Here is an 8,243-nt window from a genome sequence, read left to right on the forward strand (position 1 = left end):
AGTTAAAAAATAAAATCAGAAAAACAAGAAGAAGTAAAAGAAGAAGAACAACAACAACAACAAAAGAATAAGGATAATGAAGAATACTTTTTTGTATTTATACGTGATAGAAGAAGATAGAATATAAGAAAAAAAAAAAAGAAAAAAAAAAGAAATAAAAAATATATAAACGTTCTATTTTACCGTAATATCATCATCACCATCACCGACAACTATAATACTACTTCAAAACTTCCGGATCCTCTCCGATACGCGCTAGTGGGCGAAAAGAAGAAAACTAACATAAGTAGAAGAACACTCGGAAGAACGTTGAACAGCAGTATACTACCACACGTATATACAAACTAGTAGTATACTAGTATTTGAATACAAAGTAAGATACTAGTATTTTAATACAAGTAGTACTAGTATATTATATAATAAAAGTAGTAATAGTAATAGTAGTAGAAGTAATAATAATAGTAGTAGTAGTAGTATTAATAGTAACAGTAGTAGTATAACGCAATCGTTCGACTGCAAGGAAAAGTGGTGTGCGGAAACGCATAAGATTCTCAAGTAATACTTTTATATATACGTACATTAACACACACACACACACACACGTGCACACACAAGTATACATATACACGTTGAATACACGGATTATATACTTGAATAGTATATACCTTTCGTTTTCTACACCGAAGAAGTGTTCTGTGATTCGTGAACGAAACAACCAAGAAAAAAAAGAGAGTAAAAGAAAAAAAAACAGAGAGAGAGACAAAAAAAGGTACAAGACGTGTTACATCGAGAACGGATAGAAGAGATCATCTTCTTTCTTTACTGATCAACAAGAGCAAGGAAGAAAGAAAGAGAAAAAGAGAGAGAGAGAGAGAGAGATTGGAAGAAAAAGCAGGATGATCATCGCTGGAATTAAGATGGACTGGACGATCAGATTGTAAGTGATTTCTTTTTATTGATTTTCTATTTTATAATTTGATATTATATAATAATTTAAGTTGGATAATGTGGTTAACACAGTTATATAGATTTTAATTATAATAACGTTAAATGTCAGGAAAATTGCATCGTTCTTGTATGCAACTCTTAAATAGATTCTTACTTTTTCTTTCGTTATAGGAAATTTGATAAATGATCTGTTTATGATTTTTTTTGTCGCTCTAATTTAATATTATTGCAGTTAATATAATTATTTTCTACTGTATAATCTTTTCGAGAAAAATGGATTGTGTTAAAAATGTTTTAAGATAATTTGAAATTTATTATACGAATACGTAATCTTCATTCTTACTTTTGTTTTTTTTAAACGAAATGAACAAGACGAATGATTTCTTTTTTGTGATTACCATCTTTTTCAATTGTAAATATTATTATTATCATGTTTTTTAGTTAAAGTAAATTATTGGAGCAAGCGTAATCGTGTTATAGAATTAATGAAAAAATACGTAATATATCTATACTTATTTATCTAACAAATACGTAACAGATAAAAATGATCTCTAAAACGATTTGTTATTTTTCATTTTTATAAATATATTTTTTTTTTTTTTTTTCTGTAAAAAAATAATAACGTGGGGGTGAACTATAATAATCATCTTACTTAATAATCGTTTGGATAAATCGATCGATCAGGAGGAGAATGAGAGGAGAGATTGAGAAGATATTCTGGAATTTATCAAAAATACGTAATCTCCATTAAAAGCAAATGCATCTAACCATGAAACTCGTGTATCTCGTTAATCTATTATCCGGTTAAAGAGAGCTATTCAATCTTCCCTTCATTCGAAGACTACGTTTATACATACATATATACATACATGCATACACACGTGGTTATATTGACCATGTATGTATGTTATACGGATTACATGGAAAATGATTTTAATTATTTTTCTTTTGGTAAAGATAAGAATCATATCGAGTTGATAGGATCTTCCTGTTAGAAACTTGTACGAGGGAAGTTGTATGTTTCATCTTGACTTGGTGAAATTTTCACTTTTTCTTTTATTTCATTTCATTCATCCTCTCACTTACTATTTATTTCTTCTTATTTCTATCCCAGATATATATATATATATATATGTATATATCCATTACTGTGAATAATTATAAGCTCTCAATAGGATATTTTAACAATTTTTCATAATATAAAAAAACAAATCTTATGTTTGTGCTATTTAAGTAATTTCTATACTTCTTTTAAATGGAATTAATTTCTTGTCAAATAATTTTATATTGTTTCATTTAATATTATATTTATTAATTGTTTTCTAACTTCGATTATATATATTTTTGTAATAATTTCAATCTAAAATCAAATAAACTTATAGAAACAACTAAAATATTTTACTAATTACTTTACTAAACTACTTTATTAATCACACAAATTAATGAAATTCATTCATCTTTTCATTTATAATTTTCATTTTCTTACTTCAATTATATTTCTTTGAACAATTTTATAATCTTATTTAGTAGGTAGTTTTTTTTTCTTTTTTAATAAGAATAGAATGTGAAATACTGACTATAATTCTGTCAGTCACTTGTTTTTTCTTTCTTAATTTTTTTTTTTTTTTAAATAATTTTCTAATACCTCGAAACAAAACTTGTGTACCGTTCGAATAGAGGAAAAATAAATACTGGCAAGTTCGTTCCTCATCGTGTTGGACGTTAGATCCGAAGAAAAGGACAATCGTTACCGCATACCTGCCTACCTGGCATCGGCAACGGGCCGATGATGCCGTTACGATAGATTTCTCTCATCTGTTCAGAGAGTTACCTTTCCGAAGCTAGCTAGCAGCCTTTCCTTCATCAGGCATCGATTACGCGAAACTTGAAGAAGGTTTGCGCGAGCGAGGGCGTTGCCAATCCCAGATTATTCGCGTACTTGCGTTATTATTATAGCTGGATGTATTATTGCCTCTTGTTGGAACGTTAACTAACGAGAGAAAAAGATAGAACGTGCAAAAACGATCAAGAATTTAAACAAAAATATTTTATATATAAAGAAGAAAGAAAAAAATAGAAATATGGAAAGAGGAAAGGAAGAGAAATCACGCGTAGGCGTGATGAACGTTTTTACGAGATTAATCTTTAAGTATAATCATTTTAATTTCTGATCTCTTACTTGGGATCTATCTATCTTCTCTCTCTCTTTCTCTCTTTCTTCTTTGTATTATTATATGTTATATTATATATAATTTGTTGTATATTAAAATTAATTTTATCTCTTACGACTATCTTGGAAATGTTATATATATATATATATATATTTTTGATTTTCCTCGTTAGAGTACGTTTAGAGTAAATCTTCTTTGTGTATTAAGATTAATTTTCATCTAGAGATGATTATCTCTCTTTATTTATTTGTATTTATTGTATTTTATATTTTCTACTTATATGATAAAATGGGTACATTGAAGTATTTCTAATTATCGAAATTAATTCTTAGAAAAGAATGTTAACCGTGTATAGATCGAATCGAATAGAATAATTCTTTGATAAATATCTCGATTATTTCTATACATTTACACGGATAAAATATTTCATTGCATTCACATAATATCATAGTATTCAAATATTTCTTGATTTTTGTAATAAATACGAATGATGAATCGAAAATTCTTCGATCTTCTTAAAAATTTAATTTCATTGAGAATTTATTAATTATGTGCTATGCTTCTCGAGTATCGTTAGAATCTTACTTATCTTAATTTTAATCATAATAAAAATATTTTTAATCATGCGAACAAACATTTGAAGAATTTCTAAAGAAATAGTTGTAAAAACATGATCAATGAATTGATAATCATTTTGGAAAGAGAGAGAGAGAGAAAAAAAAAGGAAGAAATAATCGTTTGCATTATAAGAGGATGAAAGGATCTATAGATCTATGGATCTATAGATGTATCGATCGGGAGAGTGGTGACGTTGGCCTTGATCCTTGGTGCGTTGCAGATCGGATCTTTCACCGCGATCACGTACTATCCTATCGGCGACCAATCAAACGGGACATTAACCACAGTGCACTCGGGCTAGAATTTTACACTGTTTTGCGTATGGTCTTTGCATGTGTCCTTCTTTTCCATGTACTTTTCTACGTGCAATTTACTTTTTTTTTGGTTTTTTGTTTTTTGTTTTTTTTTTTACGATTTACTCCTCTCTTCCGTAAGGGAATAAAATATATTTCGATATATTTTTCTACTTCAATTATTTAGAAGAAAATAATAACTAAAGTATATTTACTATCTACAAACTGTAGATAATATAATTTTCGCGAATTATTTAAAACAATTACAAATGAATGTATGGGTGAGTTTAAATTGTTTGAAAAAAAAAAAAAATAACAAATACATTCCATTCTGCATAAGATAAACAATAATTTTCACAAATTGTGGCTTTCATTGAAAGTATGGGTGTATATATCTATGCCAATTAATTTCATAATCATGCGTGAATATATCTACACGAATGCTTTTACAAATTTTAAATCTAATAAAAAAACAAAAAAAATGGAATATATAATTTGTTAAAAATAATATAAACAAATTGTTTTCAAAGTATTCAATTTAAAAAAAAAAAAACAATTTCTAAAGTATCTTTGAAATTTACTATTCATTGACACACAATGTGTGCGATGTAAACTAAATTTGCATAAGCAACATATTCATCGTGCATGCGTCGAACGGTCTGATTAAAATAAATAGAAATACACGTTTGTGTGTGTGTGTAAATGATCAGAATTATTGATATAAAATTACAATAGAAGTTATTTGATTTTAACAGCTAGGAATATATTGTCCCTTTTAAAGAGAATGGAAGGAAAAGAGAAAGAGAGAAAGAAAGAAAGAGAGAGAGAGAGAGATAGTAAATGAAATGAAGAGATACGAGTATGAGAATTGGTAACACACACAAACATAAATATTATGTGGATGCATTGTACATAAATCTATACACGTAAAGGTTGTAATGAAATTTCATGGGAGTTGTGTTGTGTCTTTTCTCTCTCTCTTTCTCTTTCATACTCTTTCTCTGTTCTAAGTTTATTCGAGTGTGCACGCGTTTGAAGATATACGTACCTCGAGATGACAGGATCGGAAGGTAAGACCATAGAACGAGCTTAGAAGAGACGAGCCGAGCACCGATCATGTGTGGTTAATTTACAGCTAGTTCCTACAGCTCACATCATCTAACCATCTCTCTCTCTCTCTCTTTCTCTTTCTCTCTATTTCTCTCTTTTTCCATCCGTGTATGCATCCTTCGGGCATTTTCTTTTCTATTTCATTGATATATCGTGTCCACGTATTTATCCATTTACGTAGGTAGTTTGGTATTTCTCCTTGGCTAATAAATAATATCACAAATTGTACTAATTTATATTTGAATTACGTCAAATAAAATATAAACATACTGCATTGAACGATCGTATTTTTAATTTAAAAATTAATTCCAAATCTTTTCTCTCGGACTTTTTTATATATCTAATTTAATAAAATTATTGCTATTATTATTTTTTTTTAATTAGAAAATATCTCGAGTATTTTTATATTTAAACGAATAAAATGATTTTTTTGTTTTCTTTTTTTATTATTTATTTTGAAAATATTGTTTAATATTTTATTTCGAAATAATCAATACTAGTACTCTTCTATTTTTTTGCTTTTGATAACTTTTATATTAATATTTCTTAGATTTAGCATCGGGTTGAATTTAAAGGTATAATAAAATTTGTAAAAAGAAAAAGAAAAGAAAAACCATAGCAACTCGTGCGTATCCACATATGTGGTTTAAAAAAAGAGATAAAAAACAAATGGGAAAAACTAAATTGTGCTAAAAGTTAATAAAAAAATAATTAGCTCGGTGGTAATCGTAACATCTCATGGAAACGAATTATCTGACATATGAAAAAAAAACAAAAAATTAATAAATTAAAACAAAACTTTTGACATCGTTCTGTTAATAACGGAAATAATTAAAGCGATCGAGTTACGTGATGTTCGACATTAAACGTCGCCTCTTATTCTCTTATGCTTCTTATTGAGCTTTTAGCCAGTAAATTTAACGGCTAAAATGGGGGATAGGAATTTAAGAATCTTCTTCCGGATGATAAATAGAAGAAGATTATGATTAGATGAAGATGATTATTATGAAAAAGAAAGATAGAAGATAGAAATAGAACATTTATTTTAGTTAGGTTACACCAATAATGGTTGATAGTATATGTACAAGTATTACTACAACTAGCTATAGTAATAGTGATTTGGTTTTAATAGCAATAGTATTAGTGATGTAGTAGTAACGTAAATATTGTAATCGTAGTAATAATGTAATGATAATATTAATATATTTGCAATAATGTTAGAGTAATAGTAGTAGTAATAAAAGTATTGTAATAGTAATAGTAGTGTAGAAGTGTTAATAGTAATAGAAGCAGAAGTAATGTATTAGTAGTGGTAGAAGTATTAATGGTAGTAGAAAACAGAAATAATGTAGTAATAAAAGTAGTAGAAGTATTGATGCTAGTCATAATAATAGAAGTAATGTATTAGTAGTGGTAGAAGTATTAATGGTAGTAGAAAACAGAAATAATGTAGTAATAAAAGTAGTAGAAGTATTGATGCTAGTCATAATAATAGAAGTAATGTATTAGTAGTAATAAAATTTTGTTGTGTGTTTTGATGGGGGGGGCGGGGGGGGGAGGGGAAAAAAAGTAGACATGAAATTTAAACGAATGACACAAGAATGGAATGTCGTTGATTTTACGAGGACCAACTATCGATACCGTAAATCTCAATTATTATCTAACCTCAGACATCTTTTTATCATTCTTTCTCTTTCTTTTTCTTTTCATCTTAGACTTCTGAGAAGTAATAAACACCTACGAGGATGAACGAAGTCGTTCGTGTGCATTAATTTCAATCGAGAGTCCGGATGCTCTTGTTTTACTTTACAGAGAACACAATTAAAAGTTTATGATTTAAACCATGAGATATATAGATCGCTATTTCATCGTCAATCTCAACTTTTGTTAACTCCATCTTTCGTTCTTTTTATTTTCTATGATATACTTAATCTTTCCTCTTCGTTAAGATTTGCAATTAGTAATTTTCTCTGTGTGTATACACGTGTGTGTTTGTGTTATGTGATAGTTACACATACATTTGTTTATACAGACATGACGTTTTAATGGTGCCGTAGATCAATTCTTTCGTATTTTCTCCAACAATTTCACGAGGGTAGAATTGATTACTGGATTAAGATCGAATGAAAATTATTTCATAATTAATTAATAATTTAAGCCAAGTTATATAGTTAGCAATTTTCAATAATCTGATATATGAAATTTGATTAAATTTAGTTTAAGGATTTTATTAAAAAGAGAAAAGAAAGCAATTCAAATAAAATGTTATGATAAAAATATATGATTTTCCAAAAATTATATAATAATAATAAAAATATTTTGTAAAATATAAAAAAAAATATATAAAAAAATATATAAAATATATAAAAAATTCATGTAAGATTAAAGACATATTTTCATTGATATTATTAAATGTTCAACATTGGTTCACAAAAATTCAAATGATAAGAATAAAAATTTCGAATTAACGAGAAAAAAAGAAAAGAATGATAGAAATAAATAAAGAAAGAAAGGGAAGAAAAGTAAAAAAAGATAAGACGAGGGGTCATCTTCATCTTCATCTTCGTCTTCGTCCCGGCGTCACGCGACGTGCTTCGCGATGCGTGAAATTCGTGGAAAAATCTTTCAACTGCTTCGTGATGCTGCTTTCGTTTTCTCTCGACGCGTCTTATTTTTCTTTTTTCTTCTTCTTCTTCTCCTTTTTCTCTAGATATTTCTTCTTTTATCTTGAACTCGCGATTGCACTAGCGTTCCAACCGATTACAGAGAAAGACACGGCAATACTTTTTCTAACGCAGCCATCTTTCTTTATTATTTTTCTTTTAACTGCTGCTTTTCCAATAATAGACAAAAAAAATATCGATCAAATTGAATGATTACGCCGTTTTTTTGAGAAAATCTTTGGCATTCTGACATGTTTGTTTTTCTTCTTATAAATCTTCGATTAAAAAACAAAACAAAAGGTTAAACATAAACGAGGGTGTTAACAAGAATTTGGATACAATCGTGTAATTTTTTTTCAATTTTTACATATATTTTTCAAATATATTTCATATTTTCGATATAAAATATATATTTAATATATATTCGTAATTGATACTTA

At 27.8% G+C, this 8,243-nt stretch overlaps 1 long non-coding RNA gene across 1 annotated transcript in view; it reads left to right on the forward strand.

The window, feature by feature from the left end:
- Positions 1-203: 203 nt before the first annotated feature.
- LOC106783654 overlaps positions 204-8,243 on the forward strand; it is a 60,357-nt gene continuing 52,317 nt past the window's right edge. The window contains exon 1 of the long non-coding RNA XR_001381336.1: positions 204-937. This is a non-coding gene — a long non-coding RNA (uncharacterized LOC106783654). The remainder of the gene's footprint in view (positions 938-8,243) is intronic.

Source organism: Polistes canadensis, unplaced genomic scaffold (assembly GCF_001313835.1).
Source record: "Polistes canadensis isolate GaletaPanama2010 unplaced genomic scaffold, ASM131383v1 scaffold_24, whole genome shotgun sequence".
Lineage (NCBI taxonomy): Eukaryota > Metazoa > Arthropoda > Insecta > Hymenoptera > Vespidae > Polistes > Polistes canadensis.